The 15,180-nt window shown below is 41.8% G+C and overlaps 1 long non-coding RNA gene and 1 pseudogene across 1 annotated transcript; both read left to right on the forward strand.

Moving 5' to 3' along the window:
• Positions 1-15,180, forward strand: part of LOC148006609 (uncharacterized) — a 2,902,548-nt pseudogene that overhangs the window by 132,389 nt on the left and 2,754,979 nt on the right.
• On the forward strand, positions 11,110-14,338 carry LOC134485559 (uncharacterized). The gene is made up of 3 exons (XR_015673239.1): positions 11,110-11,294; positions 13,541-13,626; positions 13,725-14,338. It is a non-coding gene; the product is annotated as an uncharacterized LOC134485559 (long non-coding RNA).

Below are 15,180 nucleotides of genomic sequence, written 5' to 3' on the forward strand. Positions count from 1 at the left end.
ATGGAGTTTAGAGAATTATATAACCCATGTCCTATAATTAAACCTGGAAGAAGACCCTCTTGGAAGGGTGGGAGAGTGAATGGACAGGAAACCGGGAAGGGGAATAACATGGAAATGTAAATAAAAAGTATACCTAATAAAAAATTTAAAAAAAAACAAAGAAGTTCCTCTTAAACCTTGAGTGTGATCAAACAAGACTAAGCCAGAAAGGAACATTTTGTTCAGTTTTATGCTGGACTCAAGAACAATCATATACAATACACGCATCGATCACAGACATTTTTTTGTCCTCTCCTGCACACATAGAAAGCCATGGGGCCAGAAACTCAGATAATAAACTTGAGTCCAAACACAAGAAGCAAATTAAAATAACAACAACAATAAAGAAACCTGGTTTGGTGGCACACACTTGTGCTGGGGAGACAGAGACTCCATATCCTCCCTAGCCAGATGGCCAAGTCAACCTGTCCTATTGATGGCACCTGAAGAGTAAACCCCAAGGTTGTCCTCTGGCCTCCACACATGCGAGCTCACATATGCAGAGCCACCAGGCCAAAGGAGCCTGCAAAAGCTTTTTCATGAGCCAATAAGATAGCTCAATGGGTAAATGTTCTTGTGTCGCCAAGCCTGATGTAACCTGGGACCTACACTGAAACCTGACTCCCACCAGATGCCCCTGACCTCCTTGTTTTGTGGTTTGGTCTGTTGCTGTGCATTGTAATGCTAACTGCAGACCCCCAAGGCCTGATTGTCCCAGAGACAAGAGTCCACAAGTAGACCCAAGTGATGAGATGTGATCTTTTCCCCAAATTATTTCTGATAAGTGAATAAAGATGCCAACAGTCAACAGCTGGGCAGAAGACACAGAGACAGAGTTTAGCATTCCAGGACTTCTGGCATCAGAGAAGAACCATGAGGGGAAAAGAATGTGAAGGGAGGAGGAAGCCTCCATGGGTCAGGTAGGTTGGCTAATTGGTGTTAGGAGAAGCCCAGACATAGGAAATTTAATTTTATAGTGGGATTATTGGCTGTGAAACAGACATAACATCAAGAGGATCCATATCTGCCCAGCTCCTTTGCTGATTAATGTAAATATAAAGCTTGTGGGTGTCTTTTATCTAGGAACTAAGTAGTCAGAGGCAGGGGAGAAACCCTGTGTGAGGATTAAACAATTTCTACAACATTCACACATACAAATCCTGCCATACACACGCACACAAAAAAATAAAAATAAAAATTGTCACTTTTAAAAGGGGGTAAATGAACTTGTCATCACCTATAAGGATCCAAATTCTATCACTGCAATCCATGGGGTAGGAGGACGACCTCCCCACTCATTTGTCCTCTGGTCTCCATATACACACACTAACATATATAGACATATGGACACAGAATACGTTAATGACTTAATTAATTAATTAATTAATTAAAAGTTTTTCTAATTATCTGTTCTTGGCCCCAGCTCACTCTGTCTTTGCTTTACACAGCTCAACTCCCCACATCTGCCTCTCCTTCTCTCATGCCTGTCATGCTCTCATGTGTGTTTCTCCTCCCTTAGTGTCCATGTTTAAATCTATATTTGCCTCCTTATAAACTACAGCTCTGATGATTAGACAGATACTTCCCAGGTTGAAAGAACTTGCTGTGCGATCATGAGGCCTGCAGTACGAATCCCAGAATCCTGCAAACACCAGTCACTACAGCTGCCAGGAATCAGACAACATCTTCTTAGGCAAAAATAATGAAATACTGCCAGTAATTTGGATGAACATACACTTATGAATATATGGCAAAATGCAAAACTTTGTCCTTTTAAAATGTAGCTCACAAAAAGAGTGAGTCAAAGGGAAGTAAACATACTGGTTTCTTTTATACCATGTGAACCAAACAAATCTGTTCCTTTCTCATAAGCCAAATTTAAACAATGCTTTGGAAAACTATCCACCTGGACCTGGATCATCCTGCTCTGTTGTCTCCATCTTGATTTTCCTCACCTCTCCTTCTCCTCCCTCCTTCCTAGACATTTCCCCACTTGCCCTTCCTTCTCATCCAATGATAGGGTATGCCTTATCCCTGACTCGCATCGCCTTACACAGAGCAGTGCCACAGATTTCAGCAGAATACAGGAGAGGGATGGACTGGGGAAATAGGACGCTCAATGTTCAACACAATGATGTGAAGGGTCAACATCTAGTCGAAATTCTGTTCTCAGACAGAACAAGGCCTACATTAAACTCCTGGGCTTGGCTATTTCTGTAGATTTCTAATTTCTCAAAGCCTAGCTGAGGAGCCACCCATTTAGTTGAATGCTACCTTGTTCAATCATTAATGTTTAGGAGGGTTTTTTTTACCCTTTTACATCAATATGGGAAAGTTCGCCAACAGTAAGAATAATATTGAATATAAGATCTGTTTGTCAAGTCCATTTTCCTCATGAAGAACTATTATAAAAATTGAGGACCAGCATGAAGGCTCAGCAAAAGGTTTTTGCCACAAAGCCTGATGACTTGAATTCAATACCTGGATCACATATGGTAGAAGGACCTACCACCCACAAGTTGGCCTCTGACCTCCACACCCATACATGTATATACATACATACACACAAAAATGCGATGAAAATTAAAAACGGAAAACCTAACAAAATTAATTATAATTCAGCCAAGGTACCTTTAGTGCAATCCGACCTGCTTTATCTTCTGCTGACTTAACAATACAGAGGGGGAATGGAAAGAAATGGCCTATTGTTTTGACTGTGCCTAAAACCTCAAGCATGCCCAAGAGAAGGCAAGCCTGTAGGATGGGCAAGGTCCTAGAGGGATAGTACCAAAATATCACCACACAGTAGAGAACACATGTAGTCAGAAACTACTTAAACAGAATGTGTAAGTCCTCAATACACAGGACACAGTTGATGGTGCTTGGGGTGCAATTCTTAGGGGCCCTGCAGTGTGTAAAATACATGACACTTGTGTTATATAACTGTCTGGGATTCAGTGAATCTATATGCTTCAGTTCTAGCTTTGGATAACCTCAGCGGACCTTTGTGGAGTTTTTTATCAATATAGTAGCTCTTTACCTCCTCATAACCTTATTATGCTTTAGGCTTTTATTGTTTTATTTTTCCCTCCCACTATTTAAAGTTGACCAGAAGAAAAGGGTTGTGTTGAGGCTAAGTTGGTTGGACTGGTTTTCTTCTTGGAGGTAGGCTTCTGAACATCAAAATATCTGAATGGACCACCTCACCTCTAGATCCCAATGAGGTCTTTTCAATAGAACCCAACTGAAATTGTCTGATTGTTTCTTCTCAAAGATCAGGAAAAAACAACAGTGCCATTTCAGACCTCTTATAGAGGGAGGGGCATGTGGCTGCCTCGGTATTCTGTTGCTCGTGATTTTTGTAAAAACCGAATTTTTAAAGTCTGTTAATGTTTCACAAAGAGGAAAGCACAGTTTGTGGTATCCTATAATTTTATAGCTTTACATTGTGTGTTTCTTCCTTTTAGGAGAAACTCTAACATCAAGCCATCACATGCACAGAATGTCCAATTAGTGGGTTGGTCCTCCACAGTCCTTGGTGTAGTATTTAGTTTGATCATTTACATTCTTTTGTATATGAACCCCAATAGGCTTATATGTTTGAATACTCAGTCATCCGGGAGTTGAATTATTTGAGAAGGATTAGGAGGTGTGGCCTTTGGGAATAGGTATGGCCTTATTGGAGGAGGCATGTTATTGGAGGAGTGGGTTTAGAGGTTGCAAAGTCCAGTGTATCATTCTGGGATATATTAGGAGGTACAGGTCTCAGTTACTGCCCCAGCACCTTCTTACTTGCTTCTGGCCATGATAACGTGTACTGATTTTATAAAACTGTAAGCAAGCCCCCAATTAAATGTTTTCTTTTACAAGAGTTGCTTCAGTCATGGTATCTCCTCATAGCAATAGAATAGTGACAAACTCAGAGTTTATTTGAGTTATAATTTCAGGTAACAATCCATTATTTCAGGAAAATCATAGGAATTGCAGGAATTTGAGGCAGATGGCTGACGAATATTCACAATCAAGAGTAAAGAGAGCATATTTGCACGGATAGTTACTTAGAAGCTTTTTTCACTTCTATATATAGTTCAGGGCCCAACCTAGGGATTGGTGCTGCCCATAGTGAGCTAGGACTTCTTACTAAGTATTCAAACGTATGAACCGTTGGCAGCCATTCTCATTCAAGCCACCATAATCCCTTGTTCCCTAAGTTGATTCTTGCCAGGATATGTAATGACAGTAAGAAAAATAAGACTAGAACAAAACTTGGTACCAAGAGTAAGATAGTCGTTGTGTGCTGAGATTTAAAAAAAAATTAAAGATATCTACCACCACCACCACCTCAACCACCAAAACGTGCGTATAGTCCAACATGATTGAAACAATTCCTAAGTAAGACTCTCTTCCCAGGTGATTCCAGATTGTGTAAAAATGACAGCTAAAAGTAGCCAACAAAATGACCAAAACAAAGTAGAAAAGCAGCCTTAGAATATAGCCCCCTTTTCCATCACTGAGAAAGTGAGAACTCACTACTGCCCAGGATAATCATGACAATAGTTTTTCAGTAGGAAGAGACATGCAGTGTGTGACATGACATTCTACTACCAGTAAATGATACCATCTCAGTGGAACCCACTCTTCATTTAGTATTTTATGTTGTGGTATAATGTGTGATGCTCATTCTCAGAAGAATTCTGAGAACTTTGAAGTAATTCTGGATGGCTTACAGCCCCTGTTCCTGCTGCTGGATTAATGAAGCATAGTTATATTTATGGGTGGGGTTGCTTTTCGAGCCATTCAGATTTTCATTTAGCTACTGTTATCTATTGGAGCACGAGTAAGCCACTTAAAATTTCAAAATCTCAATTTTCTTATCTCATACGATGTGATGAAGATTGCTAATCCATTGCAATGTCTATTGTGTAATAAATTTTTAATAAATTATGAGAACATCCTGAACAAGTCTAGACTGCAAGCTTTTAAAGGGCTTGGTGTCATATTTTTTCAGTCTAAAGAATTCAGATATTTAAAGTCCTCTAATTTTATGAGGTATGTCTAGTTGAGCACATATAATTCTAGCTTCATGAAAATCTGGAACACAAGAACTGGCTGGCAGAATTAGAGGTTCAGCTGTTGCCCATGTTTTGAGGGAGGTCAGAGGTCAGATAGCGTGGGCTTGAAGTTTGGTTTTCACTCTTGGTGAGTGGGTTCTTGGTTAAGGCAGATAATCCCTCTACACTCCATTTCTGTATCTGAAAATGAGGCACGATTACCGGATAAACAAAACAGTGGAAAGAGTGCCCAGGCCGAGCCCTGTACGTTATAGATGGCTCAGTTAAGGCTTGCTATTGCTATCATTGACTTCAGGAACATCGTTCTGGCTCAAGTACCAAGTTCTAGAGGAAGTGCTGGTGGCCAGCAGGTCACATGTAACAATAACAGGTGATTTGATTTGGGGAAAAGCACAGCATATCTAGGCAAACAGCACAAAGAAAGCCAAAGATAACTGAAAACATGGCTGCTTTCACTACCCAGTGGAGACAGCTCACACTGATGTTATATTTGGGCAGCCATGAGATCTTTCTGCATCATCAGAAGTACACCAGCATTTATTTACAGAACTCTGTGTTAGGGCAGCTGGGAAAGTCTTAAAGGAAATGAAAAGTAGAACCTCAGAGAAACAGAGTCTGGGGAGGGGACGACTTCTGTGTGGAGGACATAGAGACTGATACAATATACTTAAGTATAATTTGTGTGTGGGTTTGCTTCTTGTTTTTCTTTGTTTTTTAACTCAAGTCTCATGTATTCCTAGTAACAATCAAGAATGTAGCAAGAATGCAAAGGATCAGGGAGTGGATTATACAGGAGAAAGTGTGGGAGTTAGGAAAACCATTCTAGTAGTATTTTTTCCTATTCATATCAGCAAGGGTTTACTGAACATCCCTGTGTAGCAGGTCCGTGCTATGAAAAATAAGATAAAGAAATACTATGCATCGCTGACCACATTCCAATGACTATGCAAAGCCAGCCAGGAATACATTTGTAAAGCTGTCTCTTGTCCTGTGTTGAGAGAAACAAGCATTCTTAAGTGACTACATAAGGTAGATAAGAGAGCACAGAGACAGAGTCAGACAGAGTGTGTCAAAGACATACCATGACATGAAACTACAGTTCAAACCCTGGAGCCTTTGGAAACGACAGACCTAACTAGAGTACTGGAGAGTTTAAATGAAAGGCTGAGAAACATATGCCCAAGTATTAGGCATGCAGAAAGAGCAGGTTCTTTGGAACATCTGCAGATGGGAATGGCAAGGAGCAGCATCCACTGAGGTATACCAGGATCCAGCTGTTTTTGCAGATGGGGTACTGGAGAGAAACAGTTCAGTATTCTGATGATGTAAGGCTGGAAAGAACAGGATATATCAGAGGAGATACAGAACAGCATTAGCTTTTCAGGAAGTTGGGGAAGCTCCACCCAAGCATGTCAGACAGAGATATACCATAGATTTGTTTAAATTTTATGGACAGTGCAGGGTTAAGTGAAGAGTGTATTAATAAGGCATAGGAATGCCTACATGTAAGAAAATCTTATGCCAGCAGCGGTGTGTTTTCTCTCACAGTGAAGGGGTGGTGACAGGAGGGCAGTGACTGATTCAGGTACTCTGCTCTCTGCAGTTTGGCTTTGTCATGCTTTGCTCTCCTAGAGGCCATTCTGCCATAAGAAGATGATTGGTTGAGCACAGGACCTTGCAATTGTGTTTATTGATACAAGAGTGGGATATAAGCCAACAGTTCCTTTATCATCCATCATAAAGGCCCTTCCAAAGACCAACAGCCTCAGTAGATTTCTGCAAGTCAGGTACATACCATCTCCATTGGCCACCTTTGGCTGTAAGAAAAGCTAAGCAAGCAGTATTTCTCCTTGTATAAAAGGTCTTGGCATGGGAAACTGGGAATAAACAACGAATAAGTTAAGCTACCATTTCTTCTACCATAGGGAGCAGGTGAGATACAATGAGGACCTGCAGCAGGCTAATGGTAACAATACATGCCTTTAGAAGAAACATGGAATTTAGAAATTCTTCTAGTTCTTGATGTGGAGTCTCAGGGGAAACTCAGCAAAAGGCTGGATATGAGTATAAAGCCAAAGGCTCAGGGCTGGGTCTGAGACTCTCGCTGTGATGAGGGGCCATTAGAAGAGTCTGGACACTCCAGATTGGCATGTAGCAGAAAGAGAATCAGGTCTCAGTAATGACATGCTTTTAGAGCAGAGGCGTAAAACCAAGACCTTAAGGAAGAATATAAGGAGATGACCAGAGAGGAGAGCCAGGCAGAGAATTTCTAGAAAGAGACTCCAGAAGGGCGAGAAATACCAAAGAGGTCTAAAGGTAAAAGGCTGGAAATTGCATAGAGAATTTTGTCATATGATTTCATAGCTGGTCTCGATCTGAGCCATCTATTGGTGGAAATGGAACAGTCCATTTCCCTGTATTGTAAAGGAAGGCAGCTGGCTAGTGTAAATTCCTTCTCAGCAGAGACTCTAAAAATGCAGAGGAAGGAAATCAATGCTGTAGGAAGTAGAGAAAAACATTAATGGCTTGACTGGGGTATAGTTAGGGATTAGGAGAAAGGCCAATAGAAAGGGAATGGTAGAAGACACAGGAGACACTTGTAGGAATGAGAAAAGGCATTCAGGCATCACCCTTTATCCATGGGTTTGTATTTTATTGCCTTAGTTTTTCATGGCCACCTACCTGCAGCTCCCAATCTTCCAGAAATAAATAATGCATACGTCTTTTTCAGTAAGTCTTATTAAAGCATCTTGTTCCATTCTGTTTTTGTTAATGCCTCTATGGCTTACTTTTATTATGATTTTTAACTACGTGTAGGTATGTGTTTCTGCATGTCTCTGGTTTCCACATTCCCTAGAGTATGAGACAGTCCTGAGTTGCATGAAGTAGGTGCTCAGTACCAAACTCAGGGGCTCCATGAGAGCAGCAAATTCTTTTAACTCCTGAGCAGTCTCCAGCCCCTTCAGCTGCACCTAATTAACAACTCAATGCTGTCCTAGGGGTGCATAGAAAAAGCCCTAACACTCAGTTTCAGAAATCCAGGGGATGTGTTCTGCAATGGAAGAGGTAGCAACTGTAATCATGACTGCAGGACCAATTTTAGTTATCTGTCAGAATGAGGGCCACCATTCCTAGCTTTGCTGCACTTAGAATCTGAACAGTATGAAGCTTTTGAGTCCAAAGAAAAGAAGAGGAAGGCTGTTGGGAAAGAATCTGAATGCCCCCCCATACCATCTCTTTATTTAAAATTATAGGAAACCTACATGCTCAGTAACACAGACGACAAGACTGCAAGACTCACAGTCGTTATACACTGTACATCTTACATCAAATACTATCTTGCGCGTGGTATTTCTTAGGCACAACATAATTTCACGTGAGCCTCAGTCTGAGAAGACGTGCTAATTTGCCCTATTCTATTTTTTCACAGGCCATCACACCAACCTTGGAATATAGTTGGATAGCAAAGTTATGCAAAGAGTCCCTGAGTACTACAAGAGCTGGTCTACACAGAGAGTGTGCTCCTCTAACTTTGCATGGGGCATGCTTGTCTGACAGTCCATGGAGCATATACTTCTGGCCCATCCTTGGAGCATGCTCATCTGACTCACCATGGAGCATGCTCCCCCACCTATGCATGGAATGTGCTCTTGAGAACTTGCATCTATCTGCACACAGAGGAACAGATGTGCTTTCATTTTCCTAAGCAAAATAACAGGAAGTATCATCATTATTGAGGTCACAGTATTCATAATAGGAATGTGTGGAGAGTCAAGTGAGATCTATTGGGAAGCATGGTGTCTGGTTCTGTCCCTATCTTGAGGGAGATAAAATAATCTCAGTTCTCAAATGGTATCAGTCACCGTAAGGACCCAATCCAAAAGGACTAAACATTTCTGTAGTCCCTTATAATCTGAGCTTGAAAGGGGCCTCTGCCTCTTCAGCCAGCTGGGCAGCTCACAGAAATTCTATCCTTGCAAATGGAGATATAGGTACCAGAGAAGCAGCTCTTCCCTCTGATTAGTGGAACAGCTGACAGAAATTGCCTTTTCCCAAAGACACAAAGTGACATATTAAAGGAGAAGCCTCTCTTTTGGTGCCATGGAGTCATTTAAAAATAAATGTAGAAACTCCAAAGAATGTCTGTTTAAGCACAGCTGTAATTCAGGGACACAAGACCATACACTTCTGCCATCTCTCTGCCGGATTCACTTCTTGATCCTCAGATTATGTAGGAATCAAATCCAGTACTATCTTTACTTTCAAAGTCAGTTTGCCTGTTTTGCTGGTGACTACATGGTATGTTAGAGCCTTGTACTTATGCTTCAGTTTCCAAACATAATTGTGATCATGGGCCGGTGAGGTCGAGGACTAGGTCATGAAAGCCCTCATAACTTACCCACCTGGGTAAGCTTGCAGGAATGTTGCCAAATGAATGAGAGATTGATGAAAACTGGAGTACAGTAGTGGGTGTGTTGCTAAGCAGCCTGGTAAAGAGGATTACAAATTAGGTCCAATTAGTAGAAAAGGTGGGGTGGATAGTGAGAAAGACCGCTGTTCTGGGTCAGCAAAACTGGGTCCTAGTCCCAGGACGGCTTGCTTGGCTTTACTCACTCAACAAATACTCTTCGAATTTCTAGGCATTTGACAGGCTCAGAATAAAACAACTTTTCTTCTCCCAAAACATACTGAAGGTGTCTAATTGGATCACAAGAGAGATATGGGAAGACATTCCACCTTGGGAAGTAATCGTGGGGTATGTGCTGAGCAAGAGGCTTCTAAAACAAGTTGTTGTCCAGGAAAGCATTCTGAAGACTGCTGCTTCATGCCTTGAGGGATACAAAGGGTCATTTGTAGAGTGGTGGAAAAATTTACCCACCACAGGGAACGGGACTAGTGTTTGAGTTATTCTGCATCATGAAATGTAGGAGGTGCCATTTGACAGCTGGTAGCATAGCCAGAGGTGAATCTAACCTAAGTTACGTTGCAAAGTAAAAATGCCATTGAGTCAGTACAATTTGCAGTTGAAGGTAGAAGTCTAGAGACAAGACAAAACTGGGTTTAAAGATAAGCTTTGACATATACTAGTCACGTGACAGTAATCACTTAAAAAACAAACAATCAAACAAACAAACCAAAAAATACAAACACTCTTCAAGTTTAGTTTCCTTAGCACAGTGTTCTCCTGATTTGGTTATCTATTTATGTCCAGCAACTCCTCTCAAATGAAATGCCTTAAGACAACACATATTTAGTAATTCTCAGGGTCATTATGAATTAAGAATGTGTTATGGCTTAAATGAGGCCCTTGCTTCAAGGGTCTATCACATGGCTGCAACCAAAGTCAACCATGGTTGTGGTGCTATCTCAAGACTCCAGAAGCTCATTTACAGGTCTCTTGGCAGAGTTTGGTTCTTGCTGGCTGGTGACCAGAGGCTCTCTGGAGTTCTTTACTATGTGTTGCCCTCCTAAGGCAGTATATAGCTTCCTCAGAACCAGTGGAGATATGGTGTTGACTGGCAAGACAGAAAGGCCATTGAAGTGAATTCTGATCACTATGGCCCCATTCTGTTGGTCAGAATTCACAAGCTAGCCTACCCTTCTCAGGTTGGCAGGGGTGGGTTGTTGGAGAGTAGGAGTGCATGGGAGGATGGGCATTTATACAAGAAAGAGAACACTAGGAAATCAAGCTGTGGGGATTCCATCTTTGATTTTGGTTTGCCTCTAATTTGTAGGCTAGACCTCCAGTCAATGTTAGAGCTATTGTTCTGCTGAATGGAGGGATGCTGAGCCAGTGTAGGGAGCGGCTAAAGATGGCGCCGACATCTGGTGGTCATTTGTGGTAAACAACTACAGCGCATGTGTTGGCAGACCCCCAGCCCCTACAAGGCCAGGGTGATATTCATGCTAAATAGGTATTTCATGCTCCACCAATCCCCAGTGGACAAATTTACAGCCACAGCCTGTCTTGTATTTAAGGCGAGTGCCTTTGTTCCCCGGGGTCCCTGTATCATCAATAAGGTGTTCCTGCAATAAAGGCTGATTGAGAAGGATCCAACGGTGTTGCGTCTTCCTTGCCAGTCGAGGTGGGCGCGACAACTGGTGGCCCTTACGGAGACCCGAGAAAATTATCTTTTCTCGTCTGGATCCAGAACTTTTTCAGCCTCAGGACGGTCGATGTTGGTAAGTTCCCAGTAGGGGCAGTTAGTTGCCAGAATTGGGACAATAGAATTCCTATAAGTGGAACGGTAAAGTTCCTGAAGTTGGGACGATAAAGCTCCGGGATAAGGGATTGTAAAACTTCCCTAGTAGGACAATAAAGTTCTCTGGATAAGCAGAGACAAAGATAGCCTTGGTTTAGAGGCAAAAAGGGGTTTGTGGAGCATGGTAATGTTGTCTTTTCCATTTGTTCCTTTGTGGGTTGGACTAGCACTTTTGCCTTATACTCTTTTTGTGTTGTGGTGTTGCTTCTGTCTGAATTGCCACCGTCCAGGGCATGGATGCATTTGTTGGGAAGAGTCCATGATGAGCCACAAGATCGTGTGTAAATAAACACGCCAGCTCGCCAGCTCCCCTTGCTTGTAAATCGATCGTAAATAAGGTCGTAAAAGCATGGGAAGCTCACACTCCACCCCGCTCCTGTCAGCTCTTCAGGATCTTCTTGGTTAGCGTAAGCTTAAAATTGAAAAGAAAATCCTGCTGAGTTTTCTTGATGAGTGTAACCATTGTGCCCCGTGGTTTATAGTGTCAGGGTCGCTCACTTTGAGAGCATGGGAGAAGCTGGGGAAAGATCTGGATAAGGAGACTACAGTGGGCAAGCTTAAACCAGGGACAAGGCCGCTTTAGCGTATGATCCGTGCCGCTTGGAAGATAAACGATGTGAAGAAGCTGTTAGGACAGATCAGAGAATCCTTACAGAGCAACAGGAGAGTATGTCAGAAGGAGAGAAAGTTTTGAAGGAAGGAAAGAAAAGAAAAGGAGGAAAAGAGGTAAAAGAAAAGGCAGAAAAGATCAAGAAGAGGATAGACAAAGGCGAGAATAGTAATCAGGATTTAGGAACAAAAAAAAATTTGTCCCTCATTAAAGGCATTGACCTTGGAGATGTCTAGTGATTCAGAGTTTCGTGATAGTGACTTAGCTGACCTTGAGGAGGAGGTAGCTCATTATGAGAAAGAGATTTATCATTCTGACTGGCCAAACACTTACGCTGTGCAGAAACAAGCCAAGGACTTAAATAAGAAGGCAATTATGCCAACAGCACCTCCTGCACCCGTGTATAACTTTCAAGGTAAAACAATGGTGAAGCCTGCAGGAAGTACTTCTTTTTGCCCGGAAGTATGGAAAGAGTTAGGATTGAGTTTTCCAGTTTTTCTGGATGCAAACGGGCAGCGACATCATGAACCTGTTGACTTTAAGACAATAAAACAATTAACAGAGTCAGTCAAAACCTATGGAGTCAACTCAGCTTTTGTTATCGCTCAAATTGAGGCTCTTGGCTGATACTGTCTCACCCACGGAGACTGGGGGAGTTTAACCAGAGCCTGCCTCTCTCCGGCTATGGAACAGGTGTAGTGAAAGGAAACTTAATTTTATGGACCCTGCTCTAGTGGCGGTGTGTTGGTTGATAACCAACCTTAATTTTTGAAGCATAGTGTTTTATCTGTGCTTGTGCTCCCAGCCCACACAGTAGGGGGGGAGCGAAACTAGCTGCGGAGCTGCTACAGTGAACATGGAGACTGCTCAGTCTCACCCAATTTTTCTGGCTCTTCAGGAGCTGTTTAAAAGAAAAAGGCTTAGGATAAAAAGAAGCACTATAGAGAGATTTCTTAGTGAGTGCGATTGCCATTGCACCTTGGCTCGCTCTCTGGGAATCTCGAGGTGGACAGCTAAGAAAAGCTGGGAAAGATTTAAATTTTGCTTGGGAACAAGGAACCTTAAAGGGACAGGCTGCGTTAGAAAGGCTACAGGAGGGGCTGGAGAGATGGCTCAGTGGTTAAGAGCACCGACTGCTCTTCCTGAGGTCCTGAGTTCAAATCCCAGCAACCACATGGTGGCTCACAACCATCTGTAATGAGATTCGATGCCCTCTTCTGGTGTGTCTGAAGACAGCTACAGTGTACTCATATACAATAAATAAATCTTTAAAAAAAAAAAAAAGAAAGGCTACAGGAGGAATGATCTGAAAAGGCTGAGAGTGAAGTGGGGGAGGACTCTAAGGAAAACAAGAACAAGAAAAGAATTTCTGCTTTTAGTGGCCAGACCTTCAACTTTTGCTCACAGAAAGAGAGTGCTCATTAAGAGAAGTTCTTTCAGGGAGCCTGCCTTATCTGTTGGTTTTATTCCAAGAGAGAAGTCAGTCTCCAGCATTAAGTGATTTTTCTCGTTAGTCATCATTAACATGGAGAGTGCCTTTGATCCTATCCCCACAGCAGCCAGTTCCTGCCCCTGTGGTCAAAATGCCCCAGGTTGGGGGACAGAGAAGCCCCTCGGACTACAAAACTGCCAACAGCCAAAGGTAAAAGTTAAAACAGAGAACATTCCAGGCCCAAGCCTAACCAGATGTGTTTCAAATGCAGATGCTTCATCAACTCTGACCAACTTTTACTCCAACAGGACGAGATAAAAATAATAAGGACTTGAAGATCCGATCCTTCTCCTGATTTAGTAGCTCTGTTCCAAGAACCAGGGGCCATAAAACCTTTTGGCCCTTATCTCCTGGAGCCATAAAACAGGGACGTATTGGGGTAAGATGGGCTAGAAAAGGCCTCAATGATTTGGGCTAGCATGAGTAAAACTTGTAATAAAAAAGAGACAAGGTAATGGTAAAGTGTTTTTGTGTATGCATTCTTTTAGAGTTATGTTTTAGTCTTTGGACCCTGATTAGAGACAGTTTACACCCTAGACATGAGAGAGAATGGGTTTGGGAAAAACAGTCCTCCCAGACTCTCCACAGATGCTTTGGAGAAAGAGAAAAACTTTCAGAGCTCTCCTGGGAACAGAAGAAAGGTAAGAGACGTCCTGCCTCTCTGCTGGCTCCTATTAGAGAAATGCTTATTTCTGGTTCTGAACTCCATAGATAAGATATCTGAGTCCTTTCAGTGGGACATCATCTAGTTTTTTCCCTCTATGTCTATTGTCTGTCCTTGGTGCACCAAGCTGTCCATGTCTGTCAGTTTATGTCTGTGGATTTTGTTTCTCATTGTTTAAATGTTTTATGTTTCATGTTCAAAAGAAAAAATGGTAAAAACTTTATCTGCCGGTCATTCACACCTTGATTTGGTCTTAACTCGTTTCTGAAAAGAGAACAAATGAGTAAAACGCAGTTTCAATCGGCCTTTGGAGCCCTGTACCTGCAGCAAAGAGCCTAGGTCAGCTGGACAAGTTGCCCGGGGGCGGAGCATCTGCAGGAGCTGATCTTAAAGGCGCCAGCAGCTCCTCAGCTTCTTGGTATGGGAGCTGATGGCTGTTTCTCTTAGAAAAATCCCTGAGTTGTTATTAGACTTAGCAGGTGACAAGGTGTTTCTTTTAAAATCACAGGTAGAAAAGCAAAAATGGTGCTTGGTCTAAATATTAAAGACATGTGTTAACCACTTCAATTTTGTTTCTGACTGGTTTTAAATGTATAAATATGTTCTACATGCCTTGGTCATAGATTATTGGCCTTTAAGTTATTGGATATGGTTAAAAAATTATAACATCTATAACAAGAAGTTGACATAAAACTGATAATTTACATAGAGTCATTCTAGACAATATGTGACATGAGCCAACCTAGAGAAACAGGTCTAAATTGAGATAATATTTTTATAGAACTCTTATCCTAGAAGCCAGGCACCCCCAAATTACAGAATGTAAAATTGTGTTGGAAGTTTTTAAAAGATTTCATGATTCTTTCAATTTAATTTCTGATTCTGCTTATGTAGTTAACGCTGTGCGCTCACTTGAAATTACAGGGCCAATTAGGTTGACTAGTACTATATGTCAAATTCTTTTAGAATTACAAAAATTAATTTGGACCAAGAAAAAATAAGTTTTTCATACAACATATTTGAGCTCATACTAATTTGCC

This window comes from Rattus norvegicus, chromosome 2, assembly GCF_021556685.1.
Source record: "Rattus norvegicus strain SHRSP/BbbUtx chromosome 2, alternate assembly SHRSP_T2T, whole genome shotgun sequence".
Taxonomy (NCBI): Eukaryota; Metazoa; Chordata; class Mammalia; order Rodentia; family Muridae; genus Rattus; species Rattus norvegicus.